The following is a 12,670-nucleotide window of genomic DNA, read 5'->3' as shown; positions in this document are numbered from 1 at the left end:
GACAGAGAGAACCAGAGAACCAGAGAGAACCAGGGACCAGAGAGAACCAGAGAGAACCAGAGAGCCAGAGAGCCAGAGAGAGCCAGAGGCCCAGGGAGAGACAGAGAACCAGAGAGAACCAGGGACCAGAGAGAACCAGAGAGAACCAGAGAGAACCAGAGAGAACCAGAGAGCCAGAGAGAGCCAGAGGCCCAGGGAGAGACAGAGAACTAGATAACCAGAGAGAGACAGAGAACCAGAGAGAACCAGAGAACCATAGAACAAGAGACAGAGAACCAGAGAACCAGAGAGACAGAGAGACAGAGAGACAGAACTAGAGAGCCAGGGGACCAGAGAACCAGGGAACCAGAGAGAACCAGAGAACAAGAGGGACAGAGAACCAGAGAGAACCAGAGAGAACCAGAGAGAACCAGAGAGAACCAGAGAACCAGAGAGAACCAGAGAACCAGAGAGAAGCAGAGAGACAGAGAACCAGAGAGAACCAGAGAGACAGAGAACCAGAGAGACAGAGAACCAGAGAGAACCAGAGAGAACCAGAGAACCAGAGAGAACTAGAGAGACAGAGAACCAGAGAGAACCAGAGAGCCAGGGAACCAGAGAACCAGAGAACCAGAGAACCAGAGAGACAGAGAGACAGAGAACCAGAGAACCAGAGAACCAGAGAGACAGAGAACCAGAGAGACAGAGAGACAGAGAGAACCAGAGAGAACCAGAGAGAACCAGAGAGCCAGGGAACCAGAGAACCAGAGAACCAGAGAGACAGAGAACTAAAGAACCAGGGGACCAGATAACCAGAGAGACAGAGAGGAAGAGAGCCAGAGAGAACCAGAGAACCAGAGAGCCAGAGAGAACCAGAGAGACAAAGAACTAGAGAGCCAGAGAACCAGAGAGAACCAGAGAGCCAGAGAACCAGAGAGAACCAGAGAGCCAGAGAACCAGAGAGAACCAGAGAGCCAGAGAACCAGAGAGAACCAGAGAGCCAGAGAACCAGAGAGAACCAGAGAGACAGAGAACCAGAGAGAACCAGAGAGCCAGAGAACCAGAGAACCAGAGAACCAGAGAACCAGAGAGCTTCTCCAAGGGTCCAGAGCTGGAGAACTTGTGTTCAGACCCAACTAACAGTATCTGTAATCACTTCATCAGTGGACTAATACAACACACAGAGATATGATATTTATACACTGAGGAGATATTGATTAACCTCGAGTTGTTTCTTGAGGTTCTCAAAGGATTCAAACCTTCAACTGAATCTGACCTTTTTACAGAAAGATCTACAGCAACATTTAAGAAATGTTTAAACACACTTTATGATTAACTCTTTTTGTTTTTTTTAAAAAACAACCACAATGAGCAACTGTAAAACACTGTATCAAATAAAAATGACCATATCAGTTTATATCTGTGATTATTACGACAAATCTTTCATTATTAAGTTAAGAGACATGTTTATTCTGATGAAGAGTGAATAAAAAGATTTGAAAACATTTTATTAACCTGAGCTGGATCCATATCTCCTCAGTGTATTTGCACAGTTTATCAGCATCACACATATAAATCTTCTGTTATATAACTATATGGCAGTGATTATTGTTTTATTATATCTTCACTGACCAAGTGGACTTTCTTCTTATCGTAGTATTTCAACTTTATTCTCTAAAAGCAGAATGAAGCTGATCTTCCTCCTCTGGGGTTTTTCTTCCGTCGGACTCGAACTCTCCAGATGTTGTGACCTCACCTGAGTTTGGAGTTTGTCTCCCGTGTGTGAAACCTCGTGTGTGTGAGACACAGACACAATGAGACAATTGTATTGAAAAGTTGTCGTAGTCACAGTGTGTGTGTGTGTGTGTGTCCTTTAAATAGCGCCGGCTCCTCCTGGCTCCTCCTTCTCCCAATCAAACTGGTATTTCATCTGTGAAACCTGCCGAGGCTGAGGAGACTCCGCCCACTCTCTCGTGGAGCGGTTACTATCAGCTGTGTGTTGTGTCAGTGGCTCGGTGTCAGAGCAATGATGTCAAAGCATTCTCTGTGAATGGAGAGCGCAGCGTGGGGGGGGGCGTTACGTTTCACATGGGCCCAGAATCAGCTTCCCCCCCCCACCCCCTCCTCGCCACTGCCATCTGTGATGAAAGTGCAAGCTGATCCCTGACGGCAGTTTTGCAGCAGTTACCCGGCCGGCGTGGTGGCTGAGCTCGGTTGAGTTCAGGTGTCAGATCCTCAGGTTTCTACTGGAGACGACTGGAGATGGTTGAAACGTGATTGGAATACCTGAGAGCTTCCTGTGTTAATGGCTCGTTAACGATAGAACAGACAACAACTCTTACAACCTATGTTACATGTTTGGTTGACTTGTGTTGTCACTAGGGTTGCAAAATTCCAGGAATATTCAAAGTTGGAAACTTTCCATGGGAATTAACATGAATTAAAGTGAATTAACGGGAATTAACAGGAATAAACTGGAAATGTTGTTGGTAATTTATACTAACTGTATTTACCTTGTCATATACAGACATAAATATAAACATTTTGTTTTGTCATAGGCTGATTTGAGCCCTGAGGAAACTTTGGGCACTTGACTATATGCTTCTGCATCGTTGTGTCATTCTTAACATAGGTCTTTGCACAGTATTTGCAAATGTACACAGCCTTTCCTTCTACATTGGATGGGGTGAAATGTCTCCACACATGAGAGAGTGCACGTGGCATTGTTCTGTAGAATAAGATGAGAGAAAAGTTTGTAAAAAAACACTAATGCAATGCCAGAGATATAAATAGTTAGCCAAACAATTGGAATCGTCTGTAAACATATTTTACAATTGATGGATAAATGTATGGAAATAGGCTAGATGAACAGATGAACAATCCTCAATCAGCATGCTAATATATTTTCCCAGTAATATCATGGAAACTTACCTGACTAGTCCTGCACTCTACAGCAGGCCTCAATAGCCCTGCTGTAGAGTGAAGCATGCTGGGAGTTATCTGTGCATGTGATGGAAGAATGACCAGTGGAGGGTTGAAACTCAACGTTCCATACATCTTTAAAATAGAGTTTTGAATGATGTTTTTATTGCTCAGCATCTAATTTGCGTATTTTTTATTTTTCAAAATTCCCAAAATTCCCAAGCCTAACTTCCCATGGAAAGTTTCCGGAAAGTTTCCAGAAATTTACCGGAAACTTTCCGCCCCTTTGCAACCCTAGTTGTCACGTTATCCAAAATGTCTCCAGCAACTTTCAAACCCAGAGAAATCCCCAATTTTATTCAAGGCAACACAACATTTTAGGGACCAATCCTGATTTTATGAAGTAAAATAATTTATCAGCTGATAAATGAACTTAAAAACATGTTTGTAGGATTTCCCAGTCATTCCTGTTGCAGTGGTTTATCCATTACATCTCTGAACCCAGTCCCTGCTCACTGGTTTACGCCGTCTGCCAGTATAATGACTTGTAGAATAAATATTTTGAGGATTTTAAAAAATGCTGGTTGGAGGTTTTCCCTCCTGCTGCCTGGTTTCCCTTCTAAGGCGAAGCTGAGATCTCATCGTGGCTGCGGCTCCTGTTCCCGCCCTCGGGCTGGTGATGTAGTGTTTGTGCTCCAGCGCTCGTTAAGCAGCGTTATGGTGATTTCACTCACTTTATGTTTCCATCTTCTTAATTGTGGGGATTTGCTGCTTTTTCTTTGGCTCATGTGAAACTAAGCTGAGCTCTTTTCTCTTTCATGTTTCAAAGACCAGACCGTTAATCAATTTACTGAGAAAATTAGAACCATTTTAATGTTTGTGTGCTGAACCTGTGAGAGATGAAATTTATATAAACACTCAGAGTGAAGTTAGAAAACTCTCCGATCATCCTACCTGGTTTCTCTGCACTGGAGACTTTTATAGTCTATAGTCTATTTATAGGATTTTTTTTTAAATTAAACTGAATTTTCTTTACTACTGTTCACGTGTGTGGCTTTTATATAAGTTTGAATTATTTACTGAACATTGAATGTCAGCTATTTTACTGTCTGTTAAGCAACCGGCCGATAATGAGTAAGTTAGAGACCTAGTGTATAAACATGAGCTGGAATAATAGGAAAGGACATAATGCCACGTGTACAGTCACAGTGTCATTGTGTTTGTATTTTTCATTGTGTGAACAGGAGCTTCAGTAGTCGCCATCAGGCCTCATCCTCCCCCCCCGACTCGGCTTCTTTTCCTCCAGCTCGACGTCTCGCTCCGGAGATGGCGTGCACAGATTGTTATTTGTAAAGGGTGTGACCAGCGAGGACCGCTTCCTCTCGGCTCCTGGAGGGCGCGTGCGTGCCTACATGAGTGTGTGTTTGTGCGTGTGTGTGTGTGTGTGTGCGTGTGTGTGTGTTTTCCTGAATGGGAGTGACCCAGGCGACGGAGGGCTGCAGAGAGCTCGAGGAATCCAAACGTCCTGGTTCGGTTAAACAATCCGCCCATCGCTCCTGGGTGTGTTTCTCAGCGTGTGTGGGACTTGAACCTCACAGTTAAATTTGGCCCAATAGTTAATAATAATTAAAAAAAAGCCTCAGATCTCGACTCGTTTAACAAATTTATTTATTTGACCGTTTTTTTACGAGCTCCTGAAGTGCAAACAAGGCGTTTCACGTGTGTTCCTGTCAGACTTGCTCTTTGAGAGGTAGACTTTCCTCACGCCTCCACAACTTGTGAAAACCCCCAAATATTTGTATTTGTAGTTAGGGGGGGGGAGCCGAGCTTTGGTGTGGTTCCAACCCTTCACTTAACAGCTCTCCCAGTGCCTGAGCTTGGAGAGGAACCCACTGGATTTCACTGCTGTACTTGTTTGGTTAAACGCCTGCCGTGTTGCCCCTGGCGTCTGATTGCTCGCTCTCCCTCAGCCTGGTCGACCAAGTTGACATTTACTTAGTTTGACTTGAGGTTGAACTGTGCGTCCTGTTCCAGAGAGCCCCCCCCGGCTCCAAATAGAGTCCCGCAGATGCCCGGGCCGCTCTGCAGAGATGTCTGGTGGGATAAAAGCTCAAGGCAAATTCCTGTAAGGTCTTGGGAATGTTGCCTGAATTGACCCGTCAGCAGATAAGACTCCCGGCCTCAGCCTCACTGCACTCACGTGTGTTTATGTGGGAGAAACCGTCTTGATATGTGATTAAAGATGACTCATGGCAAGGAAAATCAAACGTTTTACAGATGGGGAGAGAGTTAGTGTGAACATACGTGTTTAAACTTTCTCTATAAAACTCCCCGTCTATAAATCAACATTTAATTGAAGCTGTCATGGATGAAACAAGTCGTGCGTACTGTACAGTTTGGTTTCCCCACAAGAGACGGGAAGTTAATTCCCCGGTAGTATCTACTTGAACCTGTCCAAACAGAGGTAGAATAACAAGAGGAGGATAAAACCGTGTGGAGTAAGCTCGTCTGCTCGGCGTCCTGTAGGTTTACAGTCTGTGTGCCAGGCTCTACTGCTGCTAAATGCTTTTACAAGGCAGCGGTGGTTTTGTCTGTCCTTCAGGAATCCAGGACAAAAACATTCCTGCTAAACTGCTGCGTGTTCTCCAAATAATTATGGAAGGATTTTTAACATTCTTCTCCCGAATGGGCGCCTGATGTTCCACGGCTGAAAGCAACAACACCAGAGGAACGGGCTGTTTTTGTGCAGGTGAAGGAAAATGGGTCAAGAGCAACATGCCAGGGTTTGAGCTTCACGGGATTGGATGTTTTTTTAATCTCAGGGGTGAAACATGACGGCCGGAGCTCGTGTCACACAGGGAAACACAAACATGAGCAGAAAATGTCCAGCATATCAAGGCCCAACTGTCCCTTATATTCATAGATGTCAGAAAAACAGGCGGCTGGGGCTGAGGGGGGTAGAGCGGTCGTCCTCCTCGGTGGTTCAATCCCAGTCTTCCTCATTCCGCATGCCTAAGTGTCCTTGGGCAAGATGCTGAACCCAAACATAGAGACAAGTGCTGATACACTGTGAGGCACTTTGAGAGGACATCAAGACTAGAACAGGAGAGAGACGTAATGTATAAACTCTCTTGACATCTTCTTCGCTCTTTTCTACGTATACAGCAACAAATCTTCATCCTGAGATGTTTGTATTCTTCTGTTGCTGTTGTGAACGTGTCTGTTCAGAAAACCTCCTCCCAAACTCTGGGTTTATTAAAACATGGAAAACCACAATATATATACGATACCCTCCTTGTGTTTTTCAAGTCTGCTTGACATAATAATTCCTATCTCCAGAATATCACGTCACCGTCAGTGAACATGTTGTGCTAGGATCCAGAAAGCTGTCATTTGTCTGAGTGTATGAATTACTGCTATCCAAGTGATTTGACCTTTGAACCCATCAGTGGGGACTTAAAAAGGACTTTGAACAGGAAGCCTCCAATAACATGAGGCCGGCAGGAAAGCTGGCATTTCCTCTGCCTGGGCCGCTCACATTTCATTGTTTCCTGCAGCTTCTCTTCCAGACCGAGCTGGGAATCCTCCGTGCAGCAGACGGGACATTAAAGTTTCAGATTCAGAAGTTATGGTGAAGGGGATTTTATTCTCAGGTAGCACGTTAGAGACAAACTCTTTGGGTTGAAGCGACTCACAGCTCCAGCTTTGTGAGGTAACTCAGTCACTGTATCTCTGGTGTATCCTGGATAGCACCATAAAATCACTTTTATTTTCATGTGCTACTAAAGTACAATGGCTCCCCTGTTGCAAGTGCTCAAAGTGCAGCGGTGGTGCGGTGCAGAAAGTGACTTCATCTTTGTCACTTCTCCTGCAGAATAAACAAAAGGATCAAAGTACAAGAGGAAAGTTTCAAACCTAGGGTCAAGGGTCACACGTTAAATACGTCCTCTGTGAGATAGAGTCCAGTAATTTAGCCTGAACTCTTGTTTTCACAGCTGAAAACATTCTTGTCCCCACATGTGTCTGTGTCACAGACTCTTTTTTAACGTTAAAGGTTCAAACATCAGACATGGAAATGTGTCTAAAACCAGGAACTTTACCTCGGCTCGATCTATTTGCTTTCTTCACACCTTTGTTCGTTTCTCCGCAATAAAACCAAAGTCCACCCGAGAGCACACAGTCCTGTATCCACAGGCAGCACAGATACAAACAGGTGATATGAGTGTGTAGCAGATGCCTCCAGGAATATTAAAGCAACACTGTCATGTTTTCTCAGCAACAGCGCCCCCTGCAGCCACACATGAGGATTCATTCTGTTGGGCTCTGTGTCCAAGCGATGAAGAGAAAAAAAAAGCAGGAGCATGTTTCTTTAATCCCAACCTGCTTATTAAAGTTTATTCCCTCAGGAAAAGATAAATATCTATCTTCCTCTTCATTTGTCCAGTCAACTCGTAGGATTAAATGTTCTCGTGCCGAAGCAGACGATGGTAGAATCTGCTTCTCTCTGCTTTATTTGTCGAAACTTCATGAAAACTCATTACACAAACGCTGCTCCTGTGCCTCAGCCTGACGTCCCCTGGAGATTGTGGCTAATCAAGAAGTAGGAGAGTCTCCCATGAAGCGGCTCTCAGAGAAACGCCTCGTAGGCCCGCTCCCCTGAAACCCAGCAGTCCAGTCTCGCCACAAGAATTTCCATACACCCGTCTGTAATCTGAAACACATTACCGTCCTTACATAAACAGGGCCTGTGCTCTCGTAGCTTTATTCTCCTCTAAAATAAGTTCACCAGCTCCCAGAGACGTCTCATTTGTGGACTGAGTTGGCAGGCGGGGTCGGCAGCGGGCTAGTTTCTACTCTGGGTCTTTTTTTAGTTCCCTGTGTCATAGTTTATTTTCATTTCATCGACCCACTAGTCTTTCTCCATTTGTTCCTTATATCTTTATCCCCCTGTACAATGTAATATGTGTGTTTTAAAGCAGGTCCTGCATGTGTGTCAGGTTTTGGTTTACACTGGTTGTTAACACCCCTGTTAGTTTCTGCAAGAATACACAAAATCTACTGAACTGATTTCTCAGAAACTGGAAGAATAGAAGACGGGTGGAGAAAGAAGAAAAAGAGGCAGATCGAGGAATTTTCTAAATCACTTTAATTTCTAGATGTTTATGACATTTTTACCAATGTCCTAGAGACAAATCACTTATTTTTCCTCACGGCTCCATAAACGGAGAATAAACTATTTCCGGGAAAAGAAAATTGAAGTTGTATATCTGGGTCAAGATAATATACTCGGTATCAGATCACTACAATGATTTGTGTACTCGCCGAATATCTCTAATATTCGGTATTTATGCTTTATTTGTATTCCTGCGGTTGTCTCAAAGGCGTCACGTTAAAGTCGTCTGTATCACGGTGTAAGAAGCAGACGCATCGTTTGTCTGCAACATTACCTCCAGACACAACTTCCCAGCAGACACACACACACACACACACACACACACACACACACACACACACGATGCATTCAGGCACCGCTCTTATCTTGTACGTGAACCTGAAGTTTGCAGGAATCATTTTGCATGACTGCATGTTCGGGGATCTCCTAATGATGCGAGTGACTCACACGACCGATGTTGCGACCACAAGGGTGTGTTTCCTTTTTTTCCTTTTGTGTACGTTTGTGTGTCCTCAGCAGCGATGATGTCACCCCTTGCTTCCCGTAGCGTTGCATTGTTCTCTCGTCCTCACTTTCACAGCCAGCGTGACTCAGGGACACACACACCGGACTGGATTATTTACTGCCGCTATCCGATGCTCAGGTTTTGTCTTGAACAATCCCCCCCTCCAGTGCAGCTAAGTACTTGTACACGAGTATCTGATGTGGCTTCATACTTCAACATTTAATGTTAACATATAAACTTAATAAAATACAAAACATCTTCCAATTCCAACCACAGACTTTATATAAAGAAAACACGTCTCCACTTCCTCCAAATGTCCAGAAATTATGCTTCAGCTTCAGTGTCACCAATTTATCTAATACATAATTCTCAAAAAAATGAGGCCGTTTTTATGATCTGTTCTGCAGCCAGCCACCAGGGGGCGATCAAGTTGTCGGTCATTAGGGCTAAATACTTTCATCAGTATTTATTAGGGCTGGGCAAGTTAACTCGTTTTAATCGAGTTAACTCAAGTGATGAGTTAACTCGATTGTTTATCCGGCAATTATTTTCTTTTTTCCTGTTCTGCAGCAGTCAGCAACAGACTTTCACAAAATAAAAGCCTGACTTTCACAATAAAACAATAAATAATCAAACCTGAGTTAATGCGAGATAAAATAATTAATCGAGTTAACTCATCACTTGAGTTAACTCGATTAAAACGAGTTAACTTGCCCAGCCCTAGTATTTATGTTAAGTTTTTTAAGTAAACTTTGCTAATAATACTTTATCAGGTACTTTAACTGCGCAGGTTTTCAAATTGTAATCGAGTATTTTTACATTGTAAGTACTCCCCCGCTCACTAGAGGGACAGGTTTCTATCCTTTGTTCCTCCTTTCATCTGTTCATCCCGTTGTTCTTTGTCCATCTGGGTGTTATTGCTCCTGTCTGTCCTCCCTCAGGCCTCAATAGAAATCCGAGTACTTTCCTGAAATAGCACGTTGAGTAATGTCTGGTTCTTTTGGATCGGTTCCTTTCTCCCTTTTTCTCCCCCCCCCCATCCACCCCCTCATTCTCTTTTTCTCCAGTCATCACTTTTTGTCGACTGTAGTTGTTCCATCAGTGTGTTAAACCCTGAACAAGTTTCAAATACACAACAAAAACAAACTTCTACATTTTCCTGTTTTCACCAGAACATTCTTTTGTTAGCTTTGGGTGATACAATCCTCCTTACTCTGAAATACCTGTCATGGTAACGGCTCAGTCTGTGTGTGTGTGTGTGAAGGAGTGTGTGTGTGTGTGTGTGTGTGAAGGGGTGTGGTGGATGGCTGCAGTCCCAGTAAAAGAAAGGAGGGTCGGCCACCTGATCCACAGCCTGTTTACACATGGCTCCCATTTCCCGTGAGGATCCAGCGCTGGCGGCCTCTTGAGGACATCCTGTTGTGTGAATGGGAGGAACACGTGCTGCTGAGCGCGTTTTGGCCGTGGTCCGGCGAGCGTGCCGGTCGAGCTCCGGCGCCGACTTGAAGGGGATTGTTCTCCGCGCAGGATCCACGTGACTTCGGTTTGAATCACTTCCTGTCGCCATGAGTGTCGAGAAAAAGCCCAATACCCCCGGAACACATAATCAATAGTTGGAGCTTTTTAAATCTGTCGTTGTGGAATCTGAACTGAAACTAACGTCTGTGATGTTGAGCAAGTGAAAAAAGGGAGGGAGGGCGTCTATAGAGTTCTGGTGACCATGGTAACCATCTCATGTGTTTGAATCCAGTGCTGGGTGATGGTTTGAATCCCAGGTCACGGAGCTAAAGCGTCTGGACGGATATTTTCTCACTCGTCTTTGCACTGAAGCTGTTGCTGTAATAGTTGAGGAATTCTTCTGGGGATCTTGAGTGTGAAGGTCATAAAAAAAACAAGTCTTTCATGAAAGTCTTACGTAATCCGCCTCTGTCTAGGACCCGCTGTGCCGGGAGCAGCAGACTGACTCCTCTGACTCGGGCAGAAGATGCATGTGGGCCGGGGGGGCGGGAGGATGTGTTGATGATGAGCTGCTGCTTTGCACTGAGCGTTAAAGAGCAGCGGAAAAAATCCCCTAACGCAGAACCCAGATGTGTGCGGACGGGAGGAGACCTCGACCACACGGAGGAGGGAAGAGTTGGAGAGCTCTGACTCGACTCTGGTGGCTCCGAGAAATGAAAACAAGAGGAGAGGAAATTGTGTGAATCTCCGACTACATCCACTAGGGACGTGAATCAGCAGGGACCTCCCGATACGATACTATCACGATACTTAGGTGGCGATACGATATGTATTGCGATTCTTTAAGTATTGCGATTCGATATTACGATTTCCTGGGATTTCTTTTGGTTATTCTTTTTTTTAAATACTGGACCATGGAAAAATGTTGAATCATATCTTCAAATACAACACAGTCAAATTCACTTAGAGCTTTACCAGTTTTATTTCAAATATTAACATTAACTTAATGACTGCCGGGCAGCCAATAGAGAAAATAAATAAAAAAGTGCCCTATTATTGTATAGCCCCTGTCAACTGCACACAAACTGACAGATTAAGAAATGTAAGCCACTTAGGCTACTTTTAAACAATAACTAAAAGGTAAATTAAATAGAATGAATAAAAGTTTACTTAAAATTAGGGCTGGGCAAGTTAACTTGTTTTAATCGAGTTAACTCAAGTGATGAGTTAACTCGATTGTTTATCCGCCAATTATTTTCTTTTTTCCTGTTCTGCAGCAGTCAGCAACAGACTTTCACAAAATAAAAGCCTGACTTTCACAATAAAACAATAAATAATCAAACCTGAGTGAATGCGAGATAAAATAATTAATCGAGTTAACTCATCACTTGAGTTAACTCGAGTTAACTCAGTGCGAAGCAGCAGCTCATCAACTCGAGTTAACTCCATTGAAACGAGTTAACTTGCCCAGCCCTACTTAAAATATAAATTTTGAAATAAACAAAAAGTAGGCTATTGTTGTTTGCATGTAGGCGATACAAAGCTAGTGCTTGGGTATGTTTAGATTCTTGTGCAAAAACAAGAGCTGGTCAACATGCTCTGGGGTGATGTTGCCCCCCCCATATATCCCCCCCGTATAAACCAATAAATATGTTTTTTTTTTTAATTTTTAAAAAATCGATTTGGGAGGCAGCATGGCGATTTGTAACTGGAATCGATTTCCCCCCCATCCCTAACATCCACGCGATTATGTTCTTTTGCTTTAAAACGCACAAATTCTGCTAAAACAGAATTGTGTAAACGCTGCGTTTTTGTCTGGACGAGCAGGAACGTAGATGTTTGGAGACGATGACGTAGACACTGTCACATGACCCAATCAGGAAGGAAGTGTTTCTGACCCTGTTGTCTTTGCTAACAGCTGCTCAGTTAAATTCTGGATTTTACTTTTTCATCATCACTGCTTCTCGTTTGTAGCTGATCTCTTTCTGCAATTAACATCCAGATGTTTCCTGTTTTCACCGGCACGTGGTCGAAGATTAAAACTCCTGAGCAAAGCAAAGACTTCTTTCTTTCTTTCTTTCTTTCCACTTTGACTCGTCTCACAAGAGGTTCAGACAAAACCACTTTTTTTAATTCAAACGTACATCAGGGGGATATTTATATGAATTTCACCATTGGGTGTGTCAGTCCAGCGCAGTGGTTTTCATTTGTCCAGCCCAACAGGAAATGCCTCACACAACTGGATAAAACGAACCACAATCAAACCATCTAATATCGTCACGAATCCCTGTGAAGCTGCACAGATGTGATGGACAAAGAGCAGAGATCACAGAGGAGAGAAGAGATGATGAGACGTGAAAAGAAGACGCTGAAAGAGAAGATACGATATGAAGGGATAAGAGAAGCAGACGAGCGGAGGAGAGAGCTGGAGCGTGTGAGCTGAGATCCAGCTCTCATCCATCTGTTCCACTCTCATTCAGCAGGATTTAAATGACACACGGGACAGAGATTACAGAACCTTATGGGTCACAATAGTCTCACAGAAACGCTATTAATAGGTGCATGGAAACTGAGTCTGATTTAAATTTGGCAACAGCGCACATCTGTTCTCTAATTTTCCGACCGTGCACCAC

The 12,670-nt window shown here is 43.8% G+C and overlaps 1 protein-coding gene across 4 annotated transcripts in view; it reads left to right on the top strand.

The window, feature by feature from the left end:
• Positions 1-12,670, top strand: part of myo1d (myosin 1D) — an 87,812-nt gene that overhangs the window by 755 nt on the left and 74,387 nt on the right. The gene's annotated exons all lie outside the window — the stretch shown is intronic.

This window comes from Limanda limanda, chromosome 21, assembly GCF_963576545.1.
Source record: "Limanda limanda chromosome 21, fLimLim1.1, whole genome shotgun sequence".
NCBI lineage: Eukaryota > Metazoa > Chordata > Actinopteri > Pleuronectiformes > Pleuronectidae > Limanda > Limanda limanda.
The sequence above is the reverse complement of the archived record's forward strand: the minus strand, read 5'-3'. Positions and strand labels throughout refer to the sequence as shown.